We start from the raw sequence: 12,270 nt of genomic DNA on the forward strand, positions 1-12,270 counted from the left end.
CATTGTGTGGTTCTGGTTTGCATACTTCACCATCACTCAAATGTAGTACAAATGGAGGAAAATGAAATTCGGTGCTAACATGAGAATGTCTGCGAAATGCTGCCACTCATTTTAGCATCTAAGCACCTATTTGGAGTGTTATGACCTAAAAGCAAACAATACATTCAGTGCCTGATGGTTAGAAGGCTTGTAAAACTTAAAGATATATTTTCCAGGTGATAGATTTAGGAGGAATATTTTTTTTGTAAATGAGAAAGTCAATGCTTAATACCTGCAGTCAGTTACATACTTAGTTTGCATCTCTTGGCTGGAAGGACAGTTTGACAGCAGGATATGATTTACAATGCAACAAAAATTATTGTCCATATAATAATTTTTGTTGCATTATAAATCATATCCTGCTGTCAAACTGTCCTTCCAGCCAAGAGATACAAACTAAGTATGTAACTGACTGCAGGTACTAAGCATTGACTTTCTCATTTACATTTTTCCCCATGGAGAAAGTAGTGGAAGATTTGCATTCGTCTTCTGCCATATCATTCCAGCAAGTAAAAGAAAAAGAAAAGGGGGAAAAAAGGCAAAGAAATCATATTTTCTAAATCCTAATCCTAAAAGTAGAGCAATTTTCTTCAGTATTTTTTTCTTTTTGCAGACTTTTTTATTGAGCATCTATTGAGTGCTGTAGGGGATTGCAACTGGAGTTTTAGGGAGCACATAGTTCATGAGACCTTCTTTAGGTCCCCCATCATCCATTTTTCTGTTTTGCAAAACATGTCTTATGAATCAATTCACACCATACCACCATCATGCCATACACACAGCAGTTGGTAATGGAGAAGACTGGTCATGTTGAGCAAGCTGCTTTTCAGGAAAGGTTGTTCATGATTACTTCTCATCTTGCTGTTGAGGAACTACTGGCAGTCTTTTGAGCAATGGCCGGACAATGTCTGTCACAAAACTTTAGTGTTGGTGGGACTTCTGAATATTACAGTAGATTACATTAGGATCTTCTGTAGGTCCTGGATCTCATGAGGCATAGAGTCAACATGTGAAGTTCCTAGGGAATTTTGATTAGGCTTTACACACACACACACACACACACACACACACACACACACACACACACACACACACACACACACACACACACCTCTAGGGGGTGGGCAAATATCACATTATTTATTTATCATTCATTCATTCATTCATTCATTCATTCATTCATTCATTCATTCATTTATTCATCTTAATTCTGGTTAAAGAAAAAAACTTACATGGGCCTGTCCAGATGGGTATATAGAGTAGATTGCTGCTCGAATCACTGTTGGTATAGTTTGATTTGAACCAAATTACAGCATCCACACATTTTTTTAGATCAATCCATACTGCCCCTTTAAGAGCTGTCCTGATCCACATTCCAGAGCCCATGTATCTCCTAATCAAGAATATTTTGATAAGGTTAACCCTTATCTAACCACTATTTTCTGCAGGCACTGATTCAGTACATTAGCAATTACCATGATAATAAATAGATCTTTATTCCATTAATTAGTGACAATGCACAGGAAACCCACAGTGCAATCTCTTCTAGGGCCAAATTATCTAAGACATTAAATATGTCTTTAGCTACATGATTTGTAGGAAAAAGACATCTGTTTATCCCAGCATGAACTTGTTGCAATCCAAATACTGAAAAATATCTTTCTTTTGTTTTGTGATTGGTCACTAGGAAGTAGACACTGGCTTCATTTACAAGTCAAATGCTCAGGCACAGAACTCTGAAGGTCTGTGAATGTCTAGAGCGAAAATATAGCAACAGTAGGAAATATACGTTTTCCTTAATTTCTGATGTGATCCCCAGTAATTCCATGTAGCTGTTAAATAACATAACACTACAGCAAAATCATAACCTGATAAATCCCTGAGGTTTGCCATACACAAGACTAAGGACTGAACCAGCCTGCCCCAACATTATTTCCTGAAATTGTCCCTCAAGAAAAGACCAGAAGCATCTTAACACAGCACCACCCAAAGCAATCTCTTGTCAGTGCAATTACAGCTGTGCCAAGTCCAGCCAAACTGAAAGGACACACTCTTCCTGACTAGCTCCCAGCACAGATCAACTACAGAGTCATAACAGCTGCCTAATTCCCAAACCCAGCATGAAGCTGGGCTGAAGTGAGAGGCTAGCTACACGGTAATTTATCCTGTTCTGAAAACCCCTGCTGGAACAGTTGAGATCACTCTAAAAAATATTGATTACACAACATTATTGTTAGAGTATTCCAACCTGTCCCTAATGAGAACCAATCAGAATCGATTCAAATAAACATGGTTTTCTTGCTATGTGATCACCTAGATTGCTCAAGTTGGGGTTGGTTTTTTTCTTCTTCTTATATGTCAGTAGTGATGTACAGAAGTGAATGTGGTCTTGCTGTGACTGTGGGTGGCACCCTCCATCCTATTTTGAAGTGGAAAAAGGCATTTTTGGATGCATTTTTTTCCTTAAAATGCTTTCCCAATATTGCATTGCATCACTTAAGCACTATAAAGTACATGGCTGAAGATGATATCTGGATTATGTAGTTTTTTCCTTTATAAACATTTATTGCCTGACAGTTTTGCAAAGTTGATGTTGCTCAACGTCTGTCAGTGAAGACTACATAGCATAAGAGTACAGTAGACAGTAATGATTATTTTTCAAAAGACAGAAGTGTATGTATTTTGGAATTGAAGAAAGCCAAAGTGTCACTTAGGGTTCTTCAGTGATGAAACAACGCAATGCAATTTTTTAAAAAAAGAAGAAAAGGCAAAATGCAAGGCTGAAACATGGCACTCCATCTCCTCCCCCTTTGTGTGCATAAAAACCCAGTATTAATGGCCGCCAGCAAGCAAACAGAAGCAGGCTGCTTCCCAACTACCTAACAACTTTTGCAAAAGGCAGGAGATGGAGAGTGAGAAGGGGTTGGGCTCGTTGTGACCAAATAGATCAAAACGGAGTGACTTAATGCCAACATGTGGTTGACTAGATTGCAACTACAGAAACTGCAGGAGCTATTTCTATGTGAATGGAAGGAGTGATATATTCAAGCCCCACCTTTCCAAAGCAGCTCAAGCTAGAGATCAATCCTGTTGCTAATGTAGCCAGTGGTTCTTAACCTTGGGTAACTCAGGTGTTCTTGGACTACAGTCTAGAAGCCCTGGGCAATATAGCTGGTGGTGAATGTTTCTGGAAATTGCTCTTCAAGAACACCTGGGTTACCCAAGGTTGGGAACCACTGATCTAGATTATGCCTTATCTTAGAACCCTTGGACCTGAGATGCTACTACATCCCCAGGTAACTTGTCACAAATGTCACAATGGAGACTGAATGGGAATTATCCTATATACTAGATTATGGGATGCATTTCTTTAAAAACCAGGAAAAAATAGCTTTATGACTCATTGATAGAAACAAAATTTCAGTTGGGTAATGATTTAATTGAATCATTAAAGTATTGTCCAATGTGCAAACTTTTACAGTTCTCCTAAACTCTTCTTCAGTCTTAGATGATACAAAATTTGGGATAGAGGAAGAAGGGGGGGGGGAATCTAAAAATCTGGCCATTGGTCTTGTTGGTGGACTGATGTGCAAAAGATGGAAAACTACCCTTGGAAACTGCATAAAGACCACAAGATTACTATTTCTATTGTAGCCCACAGTGGTTTTGGGATGTACCTGTAGCCCCTGTATCCTGTTATGACTTATAAAACTGAGAACTCCACAAAAAACAAAGGGATCAACACACCAGTCTGCAGTCTGTTCCTTGGCATGACCTCTGTAGATCTGTCCATTGCCTTGAATGAGGCCTACAGATCCTTTGTGATGGATCAGAACCTCTCCATTACTGTCTCAGAGTTAGCCAACAGATGGAAGGATGTGACGTTTATACATCAGGGAAACTCCCTTCCATTAATTGTCCCAGTTGTCCCAACTCTGAGAAATAGATTTCTTACTGGACAGGAAGAAACTGAATGGGGATCAACAAAGCATTAGGTTTCCCACACATTTTCTTCTTTTTTAAAAAAATAGAAACAGGATGATGACTTTAATTTACAAACCATGCTGGAACATCTTAGCACTGAATTATTCATATCAATAATATATTAAATCTATAACCCTGAATTAATTGCCCTTGGTGGTAAGTAGAACTAATTTCCCATTTGAAATACAAATATATCTTCTACTAGGAAAAATGTTAGCATAATTCATGTCATGGGCTTGCAGACATTGCCATCTTTTCAGGACCAATTTGGCTCTGTGACCTGGCTATAGGATTACGGAACTGGCTACCTTAGCCAACTAAGTGTTTCTCATATTCTGCTATTTTCTTAGAAGATAAGAAATTCAGGAAATGTTTAAATCAGCATAGGGTACATTTCTGTGCACTTTAATGGAGGTCAAATGCACCCCACAATCCAAAATGTAACACTGTGTTGGGGTGGCTTAAACTGGATTTGATTCACATGCAAATCTGTGGGCCGGTGCTCTAAACTGTAGACCAATTGTGGAAAGCTCTGGAGGCCGAGGTGCTGATTTTTAGCTGCTGGCCTGGAGACTTTACCATCCAAAAACCCCAAACCAGCATGTGTGTGAAAGCTCACTTTCTAATTTGGTACCACCACCTTTTAATTCCCCCCCCCATGCATACCCTATTTGAAGGCAATATTGCCCTAAAGTCATTCTCTACTGCTTTGTTTTCCTGACAATGTTGGACAGGTGAGTTTATCTTGATTCAGGAGGAGCTCCTTAAAAACCCTGGGCATTCATACAGACCATAAACTTCCTACCCCTACTGTACGTCACAGACAGTTTAGGGATGTGCAAGGAGTAGTTACAATAGTCTCTTAAGACGTACAAGTCTTAAGAAAGACAAGAAAGGAACGCTAGAGCCAATGTATTCTAGTTTAAATTTTCTGTTATCATTCATTCTCTTTCTCTCTTACACACACACGTAAACAAAGCAATTGTCTAAACAAGAAATCATAATTATCTCCTTCGTATGAGCTATATAAACTTCTGTCTGGAGGAACATGACATTCCAAAGGAAGCTCTCAGACCATCTATAATCATATTCCATTCCCCCCCCCCCCGCAGATCCTGGAACTGCTCTACACCAAAACCTGCACCTTAGCAGTGTTGAATGTGGCCAATAAAACATGCCAAGCTGTATTCTGTGTCTAAGTGGTAAGACAATTTATCCTGAAGGGGGAGCTGTCAGCCTTTATTTAATGGAGGAAATGGCTAGTCTCGGATACCCTCCTAAGACTTAACATTTATCTGACAGAAAACTATCAGTACAAATCATGTGCTCTGACAGTGAAGCATGCTGGACTTTATCTGTTGGAAAAGATGTGCAGATATAGTTATCATGCTTCATAATTTAATAAACCTCCCTCCCTCTCCCCATCTCTCTGTGTATGTGTGTACACACACACACACACACACACACACACACACACACACACACACACACACACACACACACACACACACACACACACACACATTTTAACTTTAGCAATGCAAGCCCTGTATCCAAGCTCCTGTTGCCACAAAGGCATTTGAATATTTCACTAATATGTCATGAATGCTGTGCCCATTGCAAATTAATGAGTCTCTGAATAGCAGTGTGCATTTGTCATCTGAATGCATGCTAATCACGGAGGTCTCTTGATTGTTCCAGTAGTCCTCAGCAGCTGCTCAGACGATGAAGTCTATAAAGGCATATTCTTTCTTTCCACTTTTTAATTCTTCCTCCCTCCGCTCTCTGATTTCCTAGGCTGTCACTTGGGCAGCAGTCCTGCAGCTGGTTATTGATAGGGCTGCTAATTATCTTTGACTTTACACCACAGGTCTGACCCCTGAATGCTGAGCAGAAGTAATGGATCAGTGTTGAGAGAATTATATACATCACACACTGACAGCCTCAGACCAGGAGGTCAGAAGAAGTTCACTGGGAACCAGTGGTATTTACTGAGCTCGTTGGCACAGTAACGGATAACATTTTTTCCCAGATGCAGAGTATAATTTATATGGGTAAGTTGCTCTTGAGCTTGTAACTATGCACTTATGAGTTACAATTCAGAACAACAAGAACACTGAGGTATTATGAGAACCAATGCCTCCTTTCTGATAGGATGCTGCTAGGCTGGGAGACAAAACGGGGGGTTCCACTATGTAGCGCTTCCATAGAGTCTGTTGCTGTTCTTGGGTAGGTCATTTCTAGTCAGGGCAGCTGTCGATACGAATAATATTTGCACTTTGTGTTTTCTGTATCTTATTCTTGCTAGCAAGCCGGAAAGTGAGGCAGGTAAGAATGAGGGAAGCCAATGGGTCACCTTAGGTGGATCCAAGGGATCTGCTCCATGGTAGGAATTCATTGAAGAGAAAGGGCAAACAGGCAGTTCCACACAAGAATGCCAAGGGGCAAGCCAAGGTTTGGAGGGGAGTCTCTGCCCCCTTGTGGCACCATCACCCCCAAAATATTCTCTCAGACAACCTCCTTTCTGTCCTCCTTTGGCAGCCCACAGCATAGAAAGGGGGGAGGCAAGTAATGTATGACCAGAGTGGAATCACAGTCTGAAGCACAAAGCCATCCCACTCATGCTCACATAGCTTCTCTTTTCAGAGCATTCTTTCTTCTGCTCAAAAGGTATTATAATTGTCCCAGATCAGGCTGATTTCACCCCTACATTTTACTCCAGTTTCCACTCACAAGTGTGCAACTTGGTGTTTAAAACTCCTACAGTCAGTAATACTTAAGCATTTTAAGAGCATGTAGTTTTCCTTCATAAATGCTTCTTTTGGCATGCAGACACACGGGTCTTAATATTTCACCTCCAATGGATCAAAACAGTCAGTATTCAATGAACCAGGATTATTAAAGACATGAGTATCTTCAACTTTTATTTTGGCTCTACAGATACGTTTAAGATCTTTAGAAAGCATTGTGAGAAGTGTGAACCATTATAAACCAGCTGCTTGAAGGGATGCCTATTCAAAGTTCTACACACAGTTGTTTCATTCTGCCCAATGATGAAGGGGAGCAAGTCAATGGGTAGTGTTGTAGTGGCATAGGCAGTTGGAGCTTGATGTTTAGGAACGTCAGGAACACCCGCCCCCAAGATCCGTGTTCCAGAATTTTTTAAAATATATGACTCTGAGTGCATTATTATACTAGTTTAGCACTAGATCACCCTAACATAGAAAAAACGAATAAACCTGAGACCAGGGTGTAGATCCTTGTGATATCACAGAAGTGGTGGAGGCAAGGGTTTGGAACTGGGATTATTTCCCAGACTTTGCACTCTTGCTGTCAGGAGTAACTGGATGGATAAAATGCAACACTGATCCGCCATTGCTTGTCTTACTCCAGATGGCACAATGGGCCCAAAATCTGTGCCCCAGAAAGATAGGAAGCAGATGATGTAGAGAGTAAAGTTGTCTTTTTACCAATTTGTCTACATTTTATCTGTATTTTCAGGATGCCATGTAGTGTTGGCCTGAATTTCAAGCTGTTACTGAAAAAGAAAGCTTAACTCTCGTCTCTAGTGCTTCTAGGCAAAATATGCAATTGGTGTTTGAGCCAATTGCTTTGTTAACAATGGATCTTTCCGTGTGGTTAGGCAATGAGTGAAACCACCTCTCAGCTTGACAGGAACTTTTAAACGTATAAATTAAAGACTCATCATTTCCCAGTTCATGGGTAAATACTGAATCGTGGAAAAGCCCTACCTGATTTGTGGACAACAGAAATTGGTAACAGAGTTGTTTAGGATTAGGGTAATTATGATCCAATGAGGAAACTTCCATATTCAAATGTTATGTATCTTATTGGCTTTCAGAAAAGTCAGGCTCTATTTTACCTTTCACAGAATTCTGTGAGCTTAACTAGGAAAGGAAGAGTTGGTGAAAACCAAGACAGGAAGAGGATGAAGATAAATTAGAAGCTTTGTTAATATTATTGTTAATATTATTAAACTTATCGTGTCTATAGTGGTTATGGAGCTTATGTCTATAAAAGAGCTTTTAAACAATAATAAGAAAATGTTATTATTCTTTGAAATAATGAATTGTATACACATTTTTTCCAGTACTATGGTATGGCTCTTTGAATTGTATATGCAGATATGTCCTTGTAAATCAAGTAAGCCTGATACCTAATAAATGTGCATGGATTGACATATTTGTATTATTTTGAAGCAGAGATTGGCAAAGTTGGACTACAGCTCCCAGAAGTCCCCAGCTCATGTGCTTTTCTTTAATACTTGTTAAAATGTCTCTCAAAGGGCCTGATGTGTTCTCATACACATGATTTTTTTAACCAGTGCATGTGAGAGTCGAGCCAGAGTAGCAAGTGAATACTGATGCTCATAACCCTTCTTCACTCTAATACACTGCAAAATTAAAAGTGGTTTCCCTTCTGTGGGATTAAAATTAAAAGTGGTTTCCCAACAATATGCATGGATTGACATATTTATGATGAAGCAGGGATTGGCAACGTTGGTTTTTTTGAACTACAGTTCCCAGAAGCCACCAGCCAACATGATCAGTGACTGTTCTGGCTGAGGGATTCTGGATGGTGTAGTCAGAAACGTACATTTTACAAGCTCGGCTCTAAATTTCATTTCCTACTACAGTACGACCTATGGCAATGAAACAAAACAGCAGCTAGTAGGGTCAGGATTTATATTGAAGAGAAGTAGAAACAAAATGTAGGAGATGCCATATTAGATTCAATCTCTCTCTCTCACGCACACGTGTGCACGAACACACGCGCGCGCACACACACACACACACACACAGAGGAAAACTTGAACATGGGAACAAAAGTTAGGCTAGGATGTTTTCTAGCTATAATCAAATAATTGATTTTTATCTCCAAAGGAAATATAATTTGTTCCCCTAATTTTATCAGTTTGCTGTCCCCCCTGCAAATCAGACAACAGCATGTCTGTGGGGGATTCATGTGGTATACTTGCGGATCTGTAACAGAGGATTTTAAAAGGAAGGAAGGAAGGAAGGAAACCATTTTTTTCATGTTGGAAACAATCTAGTGGTGCTTCCAAAGTGGAAGGATCAGCCAACAAGGTGTTATTGTCACACAGGTGATGGTTGAACACATTCATGTCCTCACATTCTTTGGGGTAGTTCCTTCCACATGCCTCTTTTAACAATGAATAGCAACTGATGACACACAAAACAAACAACCACCGCCTGACATTATCACCTGAAACCCACTTGCATAGCAAATGTCATTCTTTTTAAATATGTTTGTATCAGCAATAGACATGCCGACTTTATAAGTTTCCTCTCTTTCCATTTTATGCCAAAAACAACCCTGTAAAGTGGGCTTAACTAAGAGGAACTGATTGGTCAAGGACACAAAGCCAACTTTATTACTAGGTTCAGCTTTGAACTTGAGTTCCTCTCTTCCAAGTTCAACACTCTAATCATGAAACTATGTTGGATCTCTTAAGTCAGTGTTTGATAAATAAATGATATGAAATTTACCTCCTGTCTCTAGACAAGGAGAAGGATTGTAATTTCATGAAATTTCAGCTGGTGCTCTGAGACTTCACAACCCTAATTGGAGTGAGAAACCATTGCACATCCACCATCCACTTTCCAAATCCTTCTGAGATCTTGAATTACTGTAGACCCTGCTTACCTTTTACCTGCCCTAATCTAATGCCGCATTGCATTAGGGGTTTAATTTTTGAGGAAACTGGAAACAGAGCTGTGGTTTTCACTGGAGCGTGGTGGAGTTGCCAAGGACAGAATGGAAAGGGGTGTCCCACTGCCTCTTAAATATTTGCACGGAGGGAAAAATGGACTGGTAGTTGGTCTTAGAATATTAGAAGCTCAACTCTTGAGAGGAACACTGGAATATAAAAAAGGAAAAGAGAGCTGCTTCCACAGCTTCAGAGCTGCTTCACACAGACTCCCAGGAGGGCATGCATATATATTTTCATTCTAGCCCCATTTTCGGGGTTAAAGGCCCCCTTCAGATGAACAGACTTTGCTAAGAAGCAGCAAATAGCTCCTTTGCTACTGCTTTCTTATCAAGGAGGGAGGGCTATGATAGAGACATTTCCTCCTGTTCTCGGAAAACTTTGAAATGCAAACGTGTTCGATTGATGGCTCCTTCTGGTCCTGGCAGTCTTTTTGATCGCTAGTGTTCTTTTCCGTAATACTTGTTAAAATGTCTCTCAAGCAAAGGGCTTGATGTGTGTTCACGCACATGATTTTTTTAACCAGTGCATGTGAGAGTGGAGCCAGAGTGGCAGGTGAACACCTACTCTCATTACCCTTCTTTGCTGTAATACACTGCAAGATTAAATCCCCTTAAAGTGGTTTCCCCTCCCTAGTCCCAACCATTCAGTCTGCTTTGAATTTATCCACTCTTTCAGTGGTGTTTGCTGAAAACACTGGCTCCTAGCTTGCTGTACTACTGTAATTGATTTGATGACCGTTAATGTTTTTCATTTATCTGTCTTCTGTCTTCTATGAGTACTGTATGACACAGAGGGGCTTGGACTGACAGACCTGTGTATTCTTGGTTGTTACTTTCCCCTTCTTTCCTTCTCCTAAACAGAACATGTATTTTATTTCATGTATTGCTTTGTCACCTGTCCCTACATCACCCTGTGACATTTCATTGAAGGGTACACAGAAGTCCTAGATAAACAAATGACAATGAAAATTACTCCTAATACAATTTTTCATAGCAACGATCTTTGCTCTAGGTACTTATAGGATTTGGGGCCCATAACTTCCCACCCTTGCAAATAATTAGGTATCTCAACATTCTGTTAAAGATTTTAAAAAGGCAGTCAGGCTGAAGAGAGCTGATAATTCATATATTCAGATTAATTTTCATTCCAGGCCACTATGGGTAGATTATTTAACCAAGTTGTATCTGCCTATTTGTTTAACACAACTGCAGAGAACCTTGACATTTGCATCTTTGATATAAGCATATTTTGAGATAGGTGGGTATCCTTTTTCTCAACTTATTGTTCTTTATAATAATGGTCAATAATCACCAAGCAGAAGATCCTTTCCCCACCAAACCAGATACATAGTTTTGTGTTTTGTTCCTTAAGGTTTCCTTTGTGTGTATATATATTCCCTTTAATATCTATATGGAAATAGGTACTAAAGGTACATGAGCTCTGTTAAAACAGATAGAAAGAGAGAGAGAGAGAAGACAAAATAGAAGTGGAAAAGCATAAGTCATAGAACAATATTAGAAAGAAGATACTGGGAGAGAAAATATGTAGAATTGTAGAAGCTCTTTGGAAGCCAATCAAAGGGCCTGAGAGCAACATACTTATCCCAAGCATTTGTGCTCAAATGACTGGTATATAGGAACATTGCTTTTGAAAATAGAACCCAATAGAACAAAATTCATGAGACTTAAAAATAAGAACTATGAAAAAATAAAGAGCAGGAGAAGATGAAGGTGCAAGACTTCAATCAGACAAGGGGGGAGACATTGTATGATGAGAAATAAAGGGTCATGGAATGACGGAAGAGCGTTGTGGAGAGAGAGAGAGAGAGAGAGAGAGAGAGAGAGAGAGAGAATGCAAGCTGTTATGTGTGCCTGAATCCAGTCATGGACAAAATGGGAAATAGGCATCCAGTTTAAGAGCAAAAGAGGCACAACTGTAAAGAGGAGATGGTTACTAAACCTAGTTAATGTTCACCTCTCTGATGGCATCTTTCACCTGGGTTCCAACCCTGGAAGAGAACTGGTTGGAATAAAGGACTGACCGAGGGAGTGGGGAGATAAGCAGCAGATTTAGAAATTCAGTCTCCTCTCTACTTTTTCCCCATTTGATTCTTGATTCTGACCTAAATTTCAAGAGACAGCTCTGACATAGTGAGATCCAGTTTTGCCAACTTGGCAAGCCACCCAATGTAATCTTAACAGACTTCATGACTATGCCACCCTCATGAGATACCCTTTTGTTGTTACAGTAATCTCTGACACCTCAGGAAAACTCCTAAATTCTTTGTAGAAAAATAAATTTATACACTCGAGACCTATTGGGGGAGGAAGGTCTCCATTAATTATATGTATGAACAAGTCAGTTCTTAAGGATATTCCATTTCTAATTAGAGGCTATCTACGATAAAGGTAAAGGTCCCCCTTGACATTTAGTCCAGTCGTGTCCGACTCTAAGGAGCAATGCTCATCCCCGTTTCCAAGCCATAGAGCCAG

Source organism: Pogona vitticeps, chromosome 2 (genome assembly GCF_051106095.1).
Source record: "Pogona vitticeps strain Pit_001003342236 chromosome 2, PviZW2.1, whole genome shotgun sequence".
Taxonomy (NCBI): domain Eukaryota; kingdom Metazoa; phylum Chordata; class Lepidosauria; order Squamata; family Agamidae; genus Pogona; species Pogona vitticeps.